This window comes from Pristiophorus japonicus, unplaced genomic scaffold, assembly GCF_044704955.1.
Source record: "Pristiophorus japonicus isolate sPriJap1 unplaced genomic scaffold, sPriJap1.hap1 HAP1_SCAFFOLD_334, whole genome shotgun sequence".
NCBI lineage: Eukaryota > Metazoa > Chordata > Chondrichthyes > Pristiophoridae > Pristiophorus > Pristiophorus japonicus.
Window position 1 is genome coordinate 654,969 of NW_027253150.1, and position 16,242 is coordinate 671,210.

Genomic DNA, 16,242 nt, shown 5'->3' on the forward strand with positions numbered 1-16,242 from the left:
CTTTCAACACTGACATTTGTTCTCATTTTTATTAATCTGCAATATTCACGATACATCCGTTTAAAAAATTGCAACAATCAGTCAAAGTTGCGACAGTGATTCAGCCTGTCTATCCCTCGAGATGTCTAAGGCATCTGTGCATGCCCGTTGGTGCGTGTAAATTTTTGGTTATATGTGTCTCTGTGTCTGTCTATCTCTATTTTTGTCTCTGTGTATGTGCAACTGTCTGTGGAAATCATCACCATGAATTTGGTATGTCCTGGAACTTATAAAAAAGACTTGGGGAAAATAATACGGTTGTGAACTTTTGTATCGGCTTTGGTTCAGTGGCAGCATTCTCGACTGAATCAGGAGTTTGTGTGTTCAAGTCGCACTCCTTGGACTTGAGCATATCATCTTGGCTAACACTCAAGTGCAGCACTTGGGGAATTTTGCAATGTTGAAGCTGTTGACTTTCGGATGAAATGTTAAATTGAAGCTCCGTCTGCACCCTCGGGTGGATATGAAAGTTCCCAGTGCATTACTCAAAACAGAGTAGGAGAGTTGCCCCCGTGTCAATATTCCTCAAAATGTTCGTAAATGCTCACTAAAAGACTATGTGCATTTGTTTGTATGTGGGGTTGGGGTTGAAGCCCAGTTTGTCACAGAGACAGAATCCAAACTCTCACAGGGCCAGGATAACCGAGTGGTTATGTCGTTGGCCTTAAACTTCAAAGGGTTTTCCACCGTGGGTTCTTCCCCACTCCTGGTTTGTATTTATTTTAACACAAATTTCCTCCCATTCTGATCAGTGATGTCCGATTTTCATCGGTTGAATCAACAATTTTCTGTAACTATGTGTCACTCTGAACCGATAATGAAATGAAATTGTGAAATGTATCTCTGTCGCTCGGTCTCTGCCTCTCTCTCTCTCTACACAGAGCTGTGTATGTGTTTGTATGTCTGAGTCTTTGTCTCTCTCAGTCTGACTCACTCTGTCTGTCCCTGTTTCTCCGTTTGTCTCAGTCTCTCAATCTGTCTCTTTCTCACGGTGCCCACGTCTGTTCCAATGGGATTCTCTCAGATTCTTTGTCTGACTGGCTCTCTCTTTCCCATCATTTCGGTCTGTCCATTTCTTTGCCTGTCTCTGTTAGTCCCTGCCTCTAAACTGAGAAGTATTTCCATCATTTTCTGTTTTAGTCTCTATCTCTTTCTCTCTATCTGTCTCTCTCCTTGTCACTGTCTTTATCATTGTCTTTCTCTCACTCTTTCCCTTTCTCTCTTAATAGATCAAACACACAAATCTCTGTCTCTGTATGTGTTTGAGTCTTTTTCTCACCCAATCTGCCTCTCCTTCTCAGTCTCACACTTTCTGTCTCTCATTGTCTCTATCTCGGTGTCTGTCTCTCCCTGTTTGTCGGTTTGTCTCTGTCTCTCAATGTGTCTGTCGACTTCTCATGGTGTCCAGTTCTGTTCACAGCTCGATTCCTGCTCCGACAGAGCAGCTATCCGTCAGTTCCTCGTTAGTGTAGTGGTGAGTATCCCCGCCTGTCACGCGGGAGACCGGGGTTCAATTCCCCGACGGGGAGGCAGATGTTTCAAAATGTTGATTTTTACTTCTGTTTCTTGGTAGATACATATTAAAAATTCCAGAGCGAAATCGAACTGTGAAACTACAGGTAGAGGAGTTTGCCTCTTCCAGATTTTTAGCAAACGGAGACTTTTTCAGGATTCTTTGGCCATCTGCTGCACAGAGATGGATGACTGAGTTTTTTCTGAGTAACGTTTAAAAAGCCAGCGACACAGTAGTCGTGGCCGAGTGGTTAAGGCGATGGACTAGAAATCCCTTGGGATTTTCCCGCGCAGGTTCGAATCCTGCCGACTACGATTCTCAGCATTTTTCATTCCATTTCACAATTTAACCAGTTCTCGAACAAACTGATCATGTGATAATTGGAATAACGTCCCACACCTTTCAACACTGACATTTGTTCTCATTTTTATTAATCTGCAATATTCACGATACATCCGTTTAAAAAATCGCAACAATCAGTCAAAGTTGCGACAGTGATTCAGCCTGTCTATCCCTCGAGATGTCTAAGGCATCTGTGCATGCCCGTTGGTGCGTGTAAATTTTTGGTTATATGTGTCTCTGTGTCTGTCTATCTCTATTTTTGTCTCTGTGTATGTGCAACTGTCTGTGGAAATCATCACCATGAATTTGGTATGTCCTGGAACTTATAAAAAAGACTTGGGGAAAATAATACGGTTGTGAACTTTTGTATCGGCTTTGGTTCAGTGGCAGCATTCTCGACTGAATCAGGAGTTTGTGTGTTCAAGTCGCACTCCTGAGACTTGAGCATATCATCTTGGCTAACACTCAAGTGCAGCACTTGGGGAATTTTGCAATGTTGAAGCTGTTGACTTTCGGATGAAATGTTAAATTGAAGCTCCGTCTGCACCCTCGGGTGGATATGAAAGTTCCCAGTGCATTACTCAAAACAGAGTAGGAGAGTTGCCCTCGTGTCAATATTCCTCAAAATGTTCGAAAATGCTCACTAAAAGACTATGTGCATTTGTTTGTATGTGGGGTTGGGGTTGAAGCCCAGTTTGTCACAGAGACAGAATCCAAACTCTCACAGGGCCAGGATAACCGAGTGGTTATGTCGTTGGCCTTAACATCAAAGGGTTTTCCACCGTGGGTTCTTCCCCACTCCTGGTTTGTATTTATTTTAACACAAATTTCCTCCCATTCTGATCAGTGATGTCCGATTTTCATCGGTTGAATCAACAATTTTCTGTAACTATGTGTCACTCTGAACCGATAAGGAAATGAAATTGTGAAATGTATCTCTGTCGCTCGGTCTCTGCCTCTCTCTCTCTCTACACAGAGCTGTGTATGTGTTTGTATGTCTGAGTCTTTGTCTCTCTCAGTCTGACTCACTCTGTCTGTCCCTGTTTCTCCGTTTGTCTCAGTCTCTCAATCTGTCTCTTTCTCACGGTGCCCACGTCTGTTCCAATGCGATTCTCTCAGATTCTTTGTCTGACTGGCTCTCTCTTTCCCATCATTTCGGTCTGTCCATTTCTTTGCCTGTCTCTGTTAGTCCCTGCCTCTAACCTGAGAAGTATTTCCATCATTTTCTGTTTTAGTCTCTATCTCTTTCTCTCTATCTGTCTCTCTCCTTGTCACTGTCTTTATCATTGTCTTTCTCTCACTCTTTCCCTTTCTCTCTTAATAGATCAAACACACAAATCTCTGTCTCTGTATGTGTTTGAGTCTTTTTCTCACCCAATCTGCCTCTCCTTCTCAGTCTCACACTTTCTGTCTCTCGTTGTCTCTATCTCGGTGTCTGTCTCTCCCTGTTTGTCGGTTTGTATCTGTCTCTCAATGTGTCTGTCGACTTCTCATGGTGTCCAGTTCTGTTCACAGCTCGATTCCTGCTCCGACAGAGCAGCTATCCGTCAGTTCCTCGTTAGTATAGTGCTGAGTATCCCCGCCTGTCACGCGGGCGACCGGGGTTCAATTCCCCGACGGGGCGGCAGATGTTTCAAAATGTTGATTTTTACTTCTGTTTCTTGGTAGATACATTTTAAAAATTCCAGAGCGAAATCGAACTGTGAAAATACATGTGGAGGAGTTTGCCTCTTCCAGATTTTTAGCAAACGGAGACTTTTTCAGGATTCTTTGGCCGTCTGCTGCACAGAGATGGATGACTGAGTTTTTTCTGAGTAACGTTTAAAAAGCCAGCGACACAGTAGTCGTGGCCGAGTGGTTAAGGCGATGGACTAGAAATCCATTGGGATTTTCCCGCGCAGGTTCGAATCCTGCCGACTACGATTCGCAGCATTTTTCGTTCCATTTCACAATTTAACCAGTTCTCTACCAAACTGATCATGTGATAATTGGAATAACGTCCCACACCTTTCAACACTGACATTTGTTCTCATTTTTATTAATCTGCAATATTCACGATACATCCGATTAAAAAATCGCAACAATCAGTCAAAGTTGCGATACTGATTCAGCCTGTCTATCCCTCGAGATGTCTAAGGCAGCTGTGCATTCCCGTTGGTGCGTGTAAATTTTTGGTTATGTGTGTCTCTGTGTCTGTCTATCTCTATTTTTGTCTCTGTGTATGTGCAACTGTCTGTGGAAATCATCACCATGAATTTGGTATGTCCTGGAACTTATAAAAAAGACTTGGGGAAAATAATACGGTTGTGAACTTTTGTATCGGCTTCGGTTCAGTGGCAGCATTCTCGACTGAATCAGGAGTTTGTGTCTTCAAGTCGCACTCCTTGGACTTGAGCATATCATCTTGGCTAACACTCAAGTGCAGCACTTGGGGAATTTTGCAATGTTGAAGCTGTTGACTTTCGGATGAAATGTTAAATTGAAGCTCCGTCTGCACCCTCGGGTGGATATGAAAGGTCCCAGAGCATTACTCGAAACAGAGTAGGAGAGTTGCCCCCGTGTAAATATTACTAAAAATGTTCGTAAATGCTCACTAAAAGACTATGTGCATGTGTTTGTATGTGGGGTTGGGGTTGAAGCACAGTTTGTCACAGAGACAGAATCCAAGCTCTCACAGGGCCAGGATAACCGAGTGGTTATGTCGTTGGCCTTAAACTTCAAAGGGTTTTCCACCGTGGGTTCTTCCCCACTCCTGGTTTCTATTTATTTTAAAACAGATTTCCTCCCATTCTGATCAGTGATGTCCGATTTTCATCGGTTGAATCAACAATTTTCTGTAACTATGTGTAACTCTGAACCGATAATGAAATGAAATTGTGAAATGTATCTGTGTCGCTCGGTCTCTGCCTCTCTCTCTCTCTCCACAGAGCTGTGTATGTGTTTGTATGTCTGAGTCTTTGTCTCTCTCAGTCTGACTCACTCTGTCTGTCCCTGTTTCTCCGTTTGTCTCAGTCTCTCAATCTGTCTCTTTCTCACGGTGCCCACGTCTGTTCCAATGGGATTCTCTCAGATTCTTTGTCTGACTGGCTCTCTCTTTCCCATCATTTCGGTCTGTCCATTTATTTGCCTGTCTCTGTTAGTCCCTGCATCTAACCTGAGAAGTATTTCCATCATTTTCTGTTTTAGTCTCTATCTCTTTCTCTCTATCTGTCTCTCTCCTTGTCACTGTCTTTATCATTGTCTTTCACTCACTCTTTCCCTTTCTCTCTTAATAGATCAAACACACAAATCTCTGTCTCTGTATGTGTTTGAGTCTTTTTCTCACCCAATCTGCCTCTCCTTCTCAGAATCACACTTTCTGTCTCTCGTTGTCTCTGTCTCGGTGTCTGTCTCTCCCTGTTTGTCGGTTTGTCTCTGTCTCTCAATGTGTCTGTCGACTTCTCATGGTGTCCAGTTCTGTTCACAGCTCGATTCCTGCTCCGACAGAGCAGCTATCCGTCAGTTCCTCGTTAGTATAGTGGTGAGTATCCCCGCCTGTCACGCGGGAGACCGGGGTTCAATTCCCCGACGGGGAGGCAGATGTTTCAAAATGTTGATTTTTACTTCTGTTTCTTGGTTGATGCATATTAAAAATTCCAGAGCGAAATCGAACTGTGAAAATACAGGTAGAGGAGTTTGCCCCTTCCAGATTTTTAGCAAACGGAGACTTTTTCAGGATTCTTTGGCCGTCTGCTGCACAGAGATGGATGACTGAGTTTTTTCTGAGTAACGTTTAAAAAGCCAGCAACACAGTAGTCGTGGCCGAGTGGTTAAGGCGATGGACTAGAAATCCATTGGGATTTTCATGCGCAGGTTCGAATCCTGCCGACTACGATTCTCAGCATTTTTCATTCCATTTCACAATTTAACCAGTTCTCGACCAAACTGATCATGTGATAATTGGAATAACGTCCCACACCTTTCAACACTGACATTTGTTCTCATTTTTATTAATCTGCAATATTCACGATACATCCGATTAAAAAATCGCAACAATCAGTCAAAGTTGCGACAGTGATTCAGCCTGTCTATCCCTCGAGATGTCTAAGGCATCTGTGCATGCCCGTTGGTGCGTGTAAATTTGTGGTTATGTGTGTCTCTGTGTCTGTCTATCTCTATTTTTGTCTCTGTGTATGTGCAACTGTCTGTGGAAATCATCACCATGAATTTGGTATGTCCTGGAACTTATAAAAAAGACTTGGGGAAAATAATACGGTTGTGAACTTTTGTATCGGCTTTGGTTCAGTGGCAGCATTCTCGACTGAATCAGGAGTTTGTGTGTTCAAGTCGCACTCCTTGGACTTGAGCATATCATCTTGGCTAACACTCAAGTGCAGCACTTGGGGAATTTTGCAATGTTGAAGCTGTTGACTTTCGGATGAAATGTTAAATTGAAGCTCCGTCTGCACCCTCGGGTGGATATGAAAGTTCCCAGTGCATTACTCGAAACAGAGTAGGAGAGTTGCCCCCGTGTAAATATTACTAAAAATGTTCGTAAATGCTCACTAAAAGACTATGTGCATGTGTTTGTATGTGGGGTTGGGGTTGAAGCACAGTTTGTCACAGAGACAGAATCCAAGCTCTCACAGGGCCAGGATAACCGAGTGGTTATGTCGTTGGCCTTAAACTTCAAAGGGTTTTCCACCGTGGGTTCTTCCCCACTCCTGGTTTCTATTTATTTTAACACAGATTTCCTCCCATTCTGATCAGTGATGTCCGATTTTCATCGGTTGAATCAACAATTTTCTGTAACTATGTGTCAATCTGAATCGATAATGAAATGAAATTGTGAAATGTATCTGTGTCGCTCGGTCTCTGCCTCTCTCTCTCCACAGAGCTGTGTATGTGTTTGTATGTCTGAGTCTTTGTCTCTCTCAGTCTGACTCACTCTGTCTGTCCCTGTTTCTCCGTTTGTCTCAGTCTCTCAATCTGTCTCTTTCTCACGGTGCCCACGTCTGTTCCAATGGGATTCTCTCAGATTCTTTGTCTGACTGGCTCTCTCTTTCCCATCATTTCGGTCTGTCCATTTATTTGCCTGTCTCTGTTAGTCCCTGCATCTAACCTGAGAAGTATTTCCATCATTTTCTGTTTTAGTCTCTATCTCTTTCTCTCTATCTGTCTCTCTCCTTGTCACTGTCTTTATCATTGTCTTTCACTCACTCTTTCCCTTTCTCTCTTAATAGATCAAACACACAAATCTCTGTCTCTGTATGTGTTTGAGTCTTTTTCTCACCCAATCTGCCTCTCCTTCTCAGTCTCACACTTTCTGTCTCTCGTTGTCTCTGTCTCGGTGTCTGTCTCTCCCTGTTTGTCGGTTTGTCTCTGTCTCTCAATGTGTCTGTCGACTTCTCATGGTGTCCAGTTCTGTTCACAGCTCGATTCCTGCTCCGACAGAGCAGCTATCCGTCAGTTCCTCGTTAGTATAGTGGTGAGTATCCACGCCTGTCACGCGGGAGACCGGGGTTCAATTCCCCGACGGGGAGGCAGATGTTTCAAAATGTTGATTTTTACTTCTGTTTCTTGGTAGATACATATTAAAAATTCTAGAGCGAAATCGAATTGTGAAAATACAGGTAGAGGAGTTTGCCTCTTCCAGATTTTTAGCAAACGGAGACTTTTTCAGGATTCTTTGGCCGTCTGCTGCACAGAGATGGATGACTGAGTTTTTTCTGAGTATTGTTTAAAAAGCCAGCGACACAGTAGTCGTGGCCGAGTGGTTAAGGCGATGGACTAGAAATCCATTGGGATTTTCATGCGCAGGTTCGAATCCTGCCGACTACGATTCTCAGCATTTTTCATTCCATTTCACAATTTAACCAGTTCTCGACCAAACTGATCATGTGATAATTGGAATAACGTCCCACACCTTTCAACACTGACATTTGTTCTCATTTTTATTAATCTGCAATATTCACGATACATCCGATTAAAAAATCGCAACAATCAGTCAAAGTTGCGACAGTGATTCAGCCTGTCTATCCCTCGAGATGTCTAAGGCATCTGTGCATGCCCGTTGGTGCGTGTAAATTTGTGGTTATGTGTGTCTCTGTGTCTGTCTATCTCTATTTTTGTCTCTGTGTATGTGCAACTGTCTGTGGAAATCATCACCATGAATTTGGTATGTCCTGGAACTTATAAAAAAGACTTGGGGAAAATAATACGGTTGTGAACTTTTGTATCGGCTTTGGTTCAGTGGCAGCATTCTCGACTGAATCAGGAGTTTGTGTGTTCAAGTCGCACTCCTTGGACTTGAGCATATCATCTTGGCTAACACTCAAGTGCAGCACTTGGGGAATTTTGCAATGTTGAAGCTGTTGACTTTCGGATGAAATGTTAAATTGAAGCTCCGTCTGCACCCTCGGGTGGATATGAAAGTTCCCAGTGCATTACTCGAAACAGAGTAGGAGAGTTGCCCCCGTGTAAATATTACTAAAAATGTTCGTAAATGCTCACTAAAAGACTATGTGCATGTGTTTGTATGTGGGGTTGGGGTTGAAGCACAGTTTGTCACAGAGACAGAATCCAAGCTCTCACAGGGCCAGGATAACCGAGTGGTTATGTCGTTGGCCTTAAACTTCAAAGGGTTTTCCACCGTGGGTTCTTCCCCACTCCTGGTTTCTATTTATTTTAACACAGATTTCCTCCCATTCTGATCAGTGATGTCCGATTTTCATCGGTTGAATCAACAATTTTCTGTAACTATGTGTCAATCTGAATCGATAATGAAATGAAATTGTGAAATGTATCTGTGTCGCTCGGTCTCTGCCTCTCTCTCTCCACAGAGCTGTGTATGTGTTTGTATGTCTGAGTCTTTGTCTCTCTCAGTCTGACTCACTCTGTCTGTCCCTGTTTCTCCGTTTGTCTCAGTCTCTCAATCTGTCTCTTTCTCACGGTGCCCACGTCTGTTCCAATGGGATTCTCTCAGATTCTTTGTCTGACTGGCTCTCTCTTTCCCATCATTTCGGTCTGTCCATTTATTTGCCTGTCTCTGTTAGTCCCTGCATCTAACCTGAGAAGTATTTCCATCATTTTCTGTTTTAGTCTCTATCTCTTTCTCTCTATCTGTCTCTCTCCTTGTCACTGTCTTTATCATTGTCTTTCACTCACTCTTTCCCTTTCTCTCTTAATAGATCAAACACACAAATCTCTGTCTCTGTATGTGTTTGAGTCTTTTTCTCACCCAATCTGCCTCTCCTTCTCAGTCTCACACTTTCTGTCTCTCGTTGTCTCTGTCTCGGTGTCTGTCTCTCCCTGTTTGTCGGTTTGTCTCTGTCTCTCAATGTGTCTGTCGACTTCTCATGGTGTCCAGTTCTGTTCACAGCTCGATTCCTGCTCCGACAGAGCAGCTATCCGTCAGTTCCTCGTTAGTATAGTGGTGAGTATCCACGCCTGTCACGCGGGAGACCGGGGTTCAATTCCCCGACGGGGAGGCAGATGTTTCAAAATGTTGATTTTTACTTCTGTTTCTTGGTAGATACATATTAAAAATTCTAGAGCGAAATCGAATTGTGAAAATACAGGTAGAGGAGTTTGCCTCTTCCAGATTTTTAGCAAACGGAGACTTTTTCAGGATTCTTTGGCCGTCTGCTGCACAGAGATGGATGACTGAGTTTTTTCTGAGTATTGTTTAAAAAGCCAGCGACACAGTAGTCGTGGCCGAGTGGTTAAGGCGATGGACTAGAAATCCATTGGGATTTTCCCGCGCAGGTTCGAATCCTGCCGACTACGATTCTCAGCATTTTTCATTCCATTTCACAATTTAACCAGTTCTCGACCAAACTGATCATGTGATAATTGGAATAACGTCCCACACCTTTCAACACTGACATTTGTTCTCATTTTTATTAATCTGCAATATTCACGATACATCCGATTAAAAAATCGCAACAATCAGTCAAAGTTGCGACAGTGATTCAGCCTGTCTATGCCTCGAGATGTCTAAGGCATCTGTGCATGCCCGTTGGTGCGTGTAAATTTTTGGTTATATGTGTCTCTGTGTCTGTCTATCTCTATTTTTGTCTCTGTGTATGTGCAACTGTCTGTGGAAATCATCACCATGAATTTGGTATGTCCTGGAACTTATAAAAAAGACTTGGGGAAAATAATACGGTTGTGAACTTTTGTATCGGCTTTGGTTCAGTGGCAGCATTCTCGACTGAATCAGGAGTTTGTGTGTTCAAGTCGCACTCCTTGGACTTGAGCATATCATCTTGGCTAACACTCAAGTGCAGCACTTGGGGAATTTTGCAATGTTGAAGCTGTTGACTTTCGGATGATATGTTAAATTGAAGCTCTGTCTGCACCCTCGGGTGGATATGAAAGGTCCCAGAGCATTACTCGAAACAGAGTAGGAGAGTTGCCCCCGTGTAAATATTACTAAAAATGTTCGTAAATGCTCACTAAAAGACTATGTGCATGTGTTTGTATGTGGGGTTGGGGTTGAAGCCCAGTTTGTCACAGAGACAGAATCCAAACTCTCACAGGGCCAGGATAACCGAGTGGTTATGTCGTTGGCCTTAACTTCAAAGGGTTTTCCACCGTGGGTTCTTCCCCACTCCTTTTTTCTATTTATTTTAACACAAATTTCCTCCCATTCTGATCAGTGATGTCCGATTTTCATCGGTTGAATCAACAATTTTCTGTAACTATGTGTCACTCTGAACCGATAATGAAATGAAATTGTGAAATGTATCTGTGTCGCTCGGTCTCTGCCTCTCTCTCTCTCTCCACAGAGCTGTGTATGTGTTTGTATGTCTGAGTCTTTGTCTCTCTCAGTCTGACTCACTCTGTCTGTCCCTGTTTCTCCGTTTGTCTCAGTCTCTCAATCTGTCTCTTTCTCACGGTGCCCACGTCTGTTCCAATGGGATTCTCTCAGATTCTTTGTCTGACTGGCTCTCTCTTTCCCATCATTTCGGTCTGTCCATTTCTTTGCCTGTCTCTGTTAGTCCCTGCCTCTAACCTGAGAAGTATTTCCATCATTTTCTGTTTTAGTCTCTATCTCTTTCTCTCTATCTGTCTCTCTCCTTGTCACTGTCTTTATCATTGTCTTTCTCTCACTCTTTCCCTTTCTCTCTTAATAGATCAAACACACAAATCTCTGTCTCTGTATGTGTTTGAGTCTTTTTCTCACCCAATCTGCCTCTCCTTCTCAGTCTCACACTTTCTGTCTCTCGTTGTCTCTATCTCGGTGTCTGTCTCTCCCTGTTTGTCGGTTTGTATCTGTCTCTCAATGTGTCTGTCGACTTCTCATGGTGTCCAGTTCTGTTCACAGCTCGATTCCTGCTCCGACAGAGCAGCTATCCGTCAGTTCCTCGTTAGTATAGTGCTGAGTATCCCCGCCTGTCACGCGAGCGACCGGGGTTCAATTCCCCGACGGGGAGGCAGATGTTTCGAAATGTTGATTTTTACTTCTGTTTCTTGGTAGATACATTTTAAAAATTCCAGAGCGAAATCGAACTGTGAAAATACATGTGGAGGAGTTTGCCTCTTCCAGATTTTTAGCAAACGGAGACTTTTTCAGGATTCTTTGGCCGTCTGCTGCACAGAGATGGATGACTGAGTTTTTTCTGAGTAACGTTTAAAAAGCCAGCGACACAGTAGTCGTGGCCGAGTGGTTAAGGCGATGGACTAGAAATCCATTGGGATTTTCCCGCGCAGGTTCGAATCCTGCCGACTACGATTCTCAGCATTTTTCATTCCATTTCACAATTTAACCAGTTCTCGACCAAACTGATCATGTGATAATTGGAATAACGTCCCACACCTTTCAACACTGACATTTGTTCTCATTTTTATTAATCTGCAATATTCACGATACATCCGTTTAAAAAATCGCAACAATCAGTCAAAGTTGCGACAGTGATTCAGCCTGTCTATCCCTCGAGATGTCTGAGGCATCTGTGCATGCCCGTTGGTGCGTGTAAATTTTTGGTTATATGTGTCTCTCTGTCTGTCTATCTCTATTTTTGTCTCTGTGTATGTGCAACTGTCTGTGGAAATCATCACCATGAATTTGGTATGTCCTGGAACTTATAAAAAAGACTTGGGGAAAATAATACGGTTGTGAACTTTTGTATCGGCTTTGGTTCAGTGGCAGCATTCTCGACTGAATCAGGAGTTTGTGTGTTCAAGTCGCACTCCTTGGACTTGAGCATATCATCTTGGCTAACACTCAAGTGCAGCACTTGGGGAATTTTGCAATGTTGAAGCTGTTGACTTTCGGATGAAATGTTAAATTGAAGCTCCGTCTGCACCCTCGGGTGGATATGAAAGGTCCCAGAGCATTACTCGAAACAGAGTAGGAGAGTTGCCCCCGTGTAAATATTACTAAAAATGTTCGTAAATGCTCACTAAAAGACTATGTGCATGTGTTTGTATGTGGGGTTGGGGTTGAAGCCCAGTTTGTCACAGAGACAGAATCCAAGCTCTCACAGGGCCAGGATAACCGAGTGGTTATGTCGTTGGCCTTAACTTCAAAGGGTTTTCCACCGTGGGTTCTTCGCCACTCCTGGTTTCTATTTATTTTAACACAAATTTCCTCCCATTCTGATCAGTGATGTCCGATTTTCATCGGTTGAATCAACAATTTTCTGTAACTATGTGTCACTCTGAACCGATAATGAAATGAAATTGTGAAATGTATCTGTGTCGCTCGGTCTCTGCCTCTCTCTCTCTCTACACAGAGCTGTGTATGTGTTTGTATGTCTGAGTCTTTGTCTCTCTCAGTCTGACTCACTCTGTCTGTCCCTGTTTCTCCGTTTGTCTCAGTCTCTCAATCTGTCTCTTTCTCACGGTGCCCACGTCTGTTCCAATGGGATTCTCTCAGATTCTTTGTCTGACTGCCTCTCTCTTTCCCATCATTTCGGTCTGTCCATTTCTTTGCCTGTCTCTGTTAGTCCCTGCCTCTAACCTGAGAAGTATTTCCATCATTTTCAGTTTTAGTCTCTATCTCTTTCTCTCTATCTGTCTCTCTCCTTGTCACTGTCTTTATCATTGTCTTTCTCTCACTCTTTCCCTTTCTCTCATAATAGATCAAACACACAAATCTCTGTCTCTGTATGTGTTTGAGTCTTTTTCTCACCCAATCTGCCTCTCCTTCTCAGTCTCACACTTTCTGTCTCTCATTGTCTCTATCTCGGTGTCTGTCTCTCCCTGTTTGTCGGTTTGTCTCTGTCTCTCAATGTGTCTGTCGACTTCTCATGGTGTCCAGTTCTGTTCACAGCTCGATTCCTGCTCCGACAGAGCAGCTATCCGTCAGTTCCTCGTTAGTGTAGTGGTGAGTATCCCCGCCTGTCACGCGGGAGACCGGGGTTCAATTCCCCGACGGGGAGGCAGATGTTTCAAAATGTTGATTTTTACTTCTGTTTCTTGGTAGATACATATTAAAAATTTCAGAGCGAAATCGAACTGTGAAAATACAGGTAGAGGAGTTTGCCTCTTCCAGATTTTTAGCAAACGGAGACTTTTTCAGGATTCTTTGGCCGTCTGCTGCACAGAGATGGATGACTGAGTTTTTTCTGAGTAACGTTTAAAAAGCCAGCGACACAGTAGTCGTGGCCGAGTGGTTAAGGCGATGGACTAGAAATCCATTGGGATTTTCCCACGCAGGTTCGAATCCTGCCGACTACGATTCTCAGCATTTTTCATTCCATTTCACAATTTAAACAGTTCTCGACCAAACTGATCATGTGATAATTGGAATAACGTCCCACACCTTTCAACACTGACATTTGTTCTCATTTTTATTAATCTGCAATATTCACGATACATCCGTTTAAAAAATCGCAACAATCAGTCAAAGTTGCGACAGTGATTCAGCCTGTCTATCCCTCGAGATGTCTGAGGCATCTGTGCATGCCCGTTGGTGCGTGTAAATTTTTGGTTATATGTGTCTCTGTGTCTGTCTATCTCTATTTTTGTCTCTGTGTATGTGCAACTGTCTGTGGAAATCATCACCATGAATTTGGTATGTCCTGGAACTTATAAAAAAGACTTGGGGAAAATAATACGGTTGTGAACTTTTGTATCGGCTTTGGTTCAGTGGCAGCATTCTCGACTGAATCAGGAGTTTGTGTGTTCAACTCGCACTCCTTGGACTTGAGCATTATTATCTTGGCTAACACTCAAGTGCAGCACTTGGGGAATTTTGCAATGTTGAAGCTGTTGACTTTCGGATGAAATGTTAAATTGAAGCTCCGTCTGCACCCTCGGGTGGATATGAAAGGTCCCAGTGCATTACTCGAAACAGAGTAGGAGAGTTGCCCCCGTGTAAATATTACTAAAAATGTTCGTAAATGCTCACTAAAAGACTATGTGCATGTGTTTGTATGTGGGGTTGGGGTTGAAGCCCAGTTTGTCACAGAGACTGAATCCAAACTCTCACAGTGCCAGGATAACCGAGTGGTTATGTCGTTGGCCTTAACTTCAAAGGGTTTTCCACCTTGGGTTCTTCCCCACTCCTGGTTTCTATTTATTTTAACACAAATTTCCTCCCATTCTGATCAGTGATGTCCGATTTTCATCGGTTGAATCAACAATTTTCTGTAACTATGTGTCACTCTGAACCGATAATGAAATGAAATTGTGAAATGTATCTGTGTCGCTCGGTCTCTGCCTCTCTCTCTCTCTCTACACAGAGCTGTGTATGTGTTTGTATGTCTGAGTCTTTGTCTCTCTCAGTCTGACTCACTCTGTCGGTCCCTGTTTCTCCGTTTGTCTCAGTCTCTCAATCTGTCTCTTTCTCACGGTGCCCACGTCTGTTCCAATGGGATTCTCTCAGATTCTTTGTCTGACTGGCTCTCTCTTTCCCATCATTTCGGTCTGTCCATTTCTTTGCCTGTCTCTGTTAGTCCCTGCCTCTAACCTGAGAAGTATTTCCATCATTTTCTATTTTAGTCTCTATCTCTTTCTCTCTATCTGTCTCTCTCCTTGTCATTGTCTTTATCATTGTCTTTCTCTCACTCTTTCCCTTTCTTTCTTAATAGATCAAACACACAAATCTCTGTCTCTGTATGTGTTTGAGTCTTTTTCTCACCAATCTGCCTCTCCTTCTCAGTCTCACACTTTCTGTCTCTCGTTGTCTCTATCTCGGTGTCTGTCTCTCCCTGTTTGTCGGTTTGTCTCTGTCTCTCAATGTGTCTGTCGACTTCTCATGGTGTCCAGTTCTGTTCACAGCTCGATTCCTGCTCTGACAGAGCAGCTATCCGTCAGTTCCTCGTTAGTATAGTGCTGAGTATCCCCGCCTGTCACGCGGGAGACCGGGGTTCAATTCCCCGACGGGGAGGCAGATGTTTCAAAATGTTGATTTTTACTTCTGTTTCTTGGTAGATACATATTAAAAATTCCAGAGCGAAATCGAACTGTGAAAATACATGTGGAGGAGTTTGCCTCTTCCAGATTTTTAGCAAAGGAGACTTTTTCAGGATTCTTTGGCCGTCTGCTGCACAGAGATGGATGACTGAGTTTTTTCTGAGTAACGTTTAAAAAGCCAGCGACACCGTAGTCGTGGCCGAGTGGTTAAGGCGATGGACTAGAAATCCATTGGGATTTTCCCGCGCAGGTTCGAATCCTGCCGACTACGATTCGCAGCATTTTTCATTCCATTTCACAATTTAACCAGTTCGCTACCAAACTGATCATGTGATAATTGGAATAACGTCCCAGACCTTTCAACACTGACATTTGTTCTCATTTTTATTCATCTGCAATATTCACGATACATCCGATTAAAAAATCGCAACAATCAGTCAAAGTTGCGACACTGATTCAGCCTGTCTATCCCCCGAGATGTCTAAGGCAGCTGTGCATGCCCGTTGGTGCGTGTAAATTTTTGCTTATGTGTGTCTCTGTGTCTGTCTATCTCTATTTTTGTCTCTGTGTATGTGCAACTGTCTGTGGAAATCATCACCATGAATTTGGTATGTCCTGGAACTTATAAAAAAGACTTGGGGAAAATAATACGGTTGTGAACTTTTGTATCGGCTTTGGTTCAGTGGCAGCATTCTCGACTGAATCAGGAGTTTGTGTGTTCAAGTCGCACTCCTTGGACTTGAGCATATCATCTTGGCTAACACTCAAGTGCAGCACTTGGGGAATTTTGCAATGTTGAAGCTGTTGACTTTCGGATGAAATGTTAAATTGAAGCTCCGTCTGCACCCTCGGGTGGATATGAAAGGTCCCAGAGCATTACTCGAAACAGAGTAGGAGAGTTGCCCCCGTGTCAATATTCCTCAAAATGTTCGTAAATGCTCACTAAAAGACTATGTGCATGTGTTTGTATGTGGGGTTGGGGTTGAAGCCCAGTTTGTCAC

The 16,242-nt window shown here is 43.3% G+C and overlaps 14 non-coding genes across 14 annotated transcripts; all 14 read left to right on the top strand.

Annotated features, from left to right (window-relative positions):
* Positions 1–1,496: 1,496 nt before the first annotated feature.
* Positions 1,497–1,568, top strand: trnad-guc (transfer RNA aspartic acid (anticodon GUC)). The gene has a single exon. It is a non-coding gene; the product is annotated as a tRNA-Asp (tRNA).
* A 216-nt stretch (positions 1,569–1,784) lies between these two features.
* trnas-aga (transfer RNA serine (anticodon AGA)) lies at positions 1,785–1,866 on the top strand. The gene has a single exon. It is a non-coding gene; the product is annotated as a tRNA-Ser (tRNA).
* A 1,868-nt stretch (positions 1,867–3,734) lies between these two features.
* Positions 3,735–3,816, top strand: trnas-aga (transfer RNA serine (anticodon AGA)). Its single transcript has one exon. It is a non-coding gene; the product is annotated as a tRNA-Ser (tRNA).
* A 1,581-nt stretch (positions 3,817–5,397) lies between these two features.
* On the top strand, positions 5,398–5,469 carry trnad-guc (transfer RNA aspartic acid (anticodon GUC)). Its single transcript has one exon. It is a non-coding gene; the product is annotated as a tRNA-Asp (tRNA).
* Positions 5,470–5,685: 216 nt separating this feature from the next.
* trnas-aga (transfer RNA serine (anticodon AGA)) lies at positions 5,686–5,767 on the top strand. Its single transcript has one exon. It is a non-coding gene; the product is annotated as a tRNA-Ser (tRNA).
* Positions 5,768–7,344: 1,577 nt separating this feature from the next.
* On the top strand, positions 7,345–7,416 carry trnad-guc (transfer RNA aspartic acid (anticodon GUC)). Its single transcript has one exon. It is a non-coding gene; the product is annotated as a tRNA-Asp (tRNA).
* Positions 7,417–7,632: 216 nt separating this feature from the next.
* trnas-aga (transfer RNA serine (anticodon AGA)) lies at positions 7,633–7,714 on the top strand. Its single transcript has one exon. It is a non-coding gene; the product is annotated as a tRNA-Ser (tRNA).
* A 1,577-nt stretch (positions 7,715–9,291) lies between these two features.
* On the top strand, positions 9,292–9,363 carry trnad-guc (transfer RNA aspartic acid (anticodon GUC)). Its single transcript has one exon. It is a non-coding gene; the product is annotated as a tRNA-Asp (tRNA).
* Positions 9,364–9,579: 216 nt separating this feature from the next.
* trnas-aga (transfer RNA serine (anticodon AGA)) lies at positions 9,580–9,661 on the top strand. Its single transcript has one exon. It is a non-coding gene; the product is annotated as a tRNA-Ser (tRNA).
* A 1,868-nt stretch (positions 9,662–11,529) lies between these two features.
* On the top strand, positions 11,530–11,611 carry trnas-aga (transfer RNA serine (anticodon AGA)). The gene has a single exon. It is a non-coding gene; the product is annotated as a tRNA-Ser (tRNA).
* Positions 11,612–13,191: 1,580 nt separating this feature from the next.
* trnad-guc (transfer RNA aspartic acid (anticodon GUC)) lies at positions 13,192–13,263 on the top strand. The gene has a single exon. It is a non-coding gene; the product is annotated as a tRNA-Asp (tRNA).
* Positions 13,264–13,479: 216 nt separating this feature from the next.
* On the top strand, positions 13,480–13,561 carry trnas-aga (transfer RNA serine (anticodon AGA)). The gene has a single exon. It is a non-coding gene; the product is annotated as a tRNA-Ser (tRNA).
* A 1,582-nt stretch (positions 13,562–15,143) lies between these two features.
* Positions 15,144–15,215, top strand: trnad-guc (transfer RNA aspartic acid (anticodon GUC)). The gene has a single exon. It is a non-coding gene; the product is annotated as a tRNA-Asp (tRNA).
* Positions 15,216–15,430: 215 nt separating this feature from the next.
* Positions 15,431–15,512, top strand: trnas-aga (transfer RNA serine (anticodon AGA)). The gene has a single exon. It is a non-coding gene; the product is annotated as a tRNA-Ser (tRNA).
* The last annotated feature ends 730 nt before the right edge of the window (positions 15,513–16,242 follow it).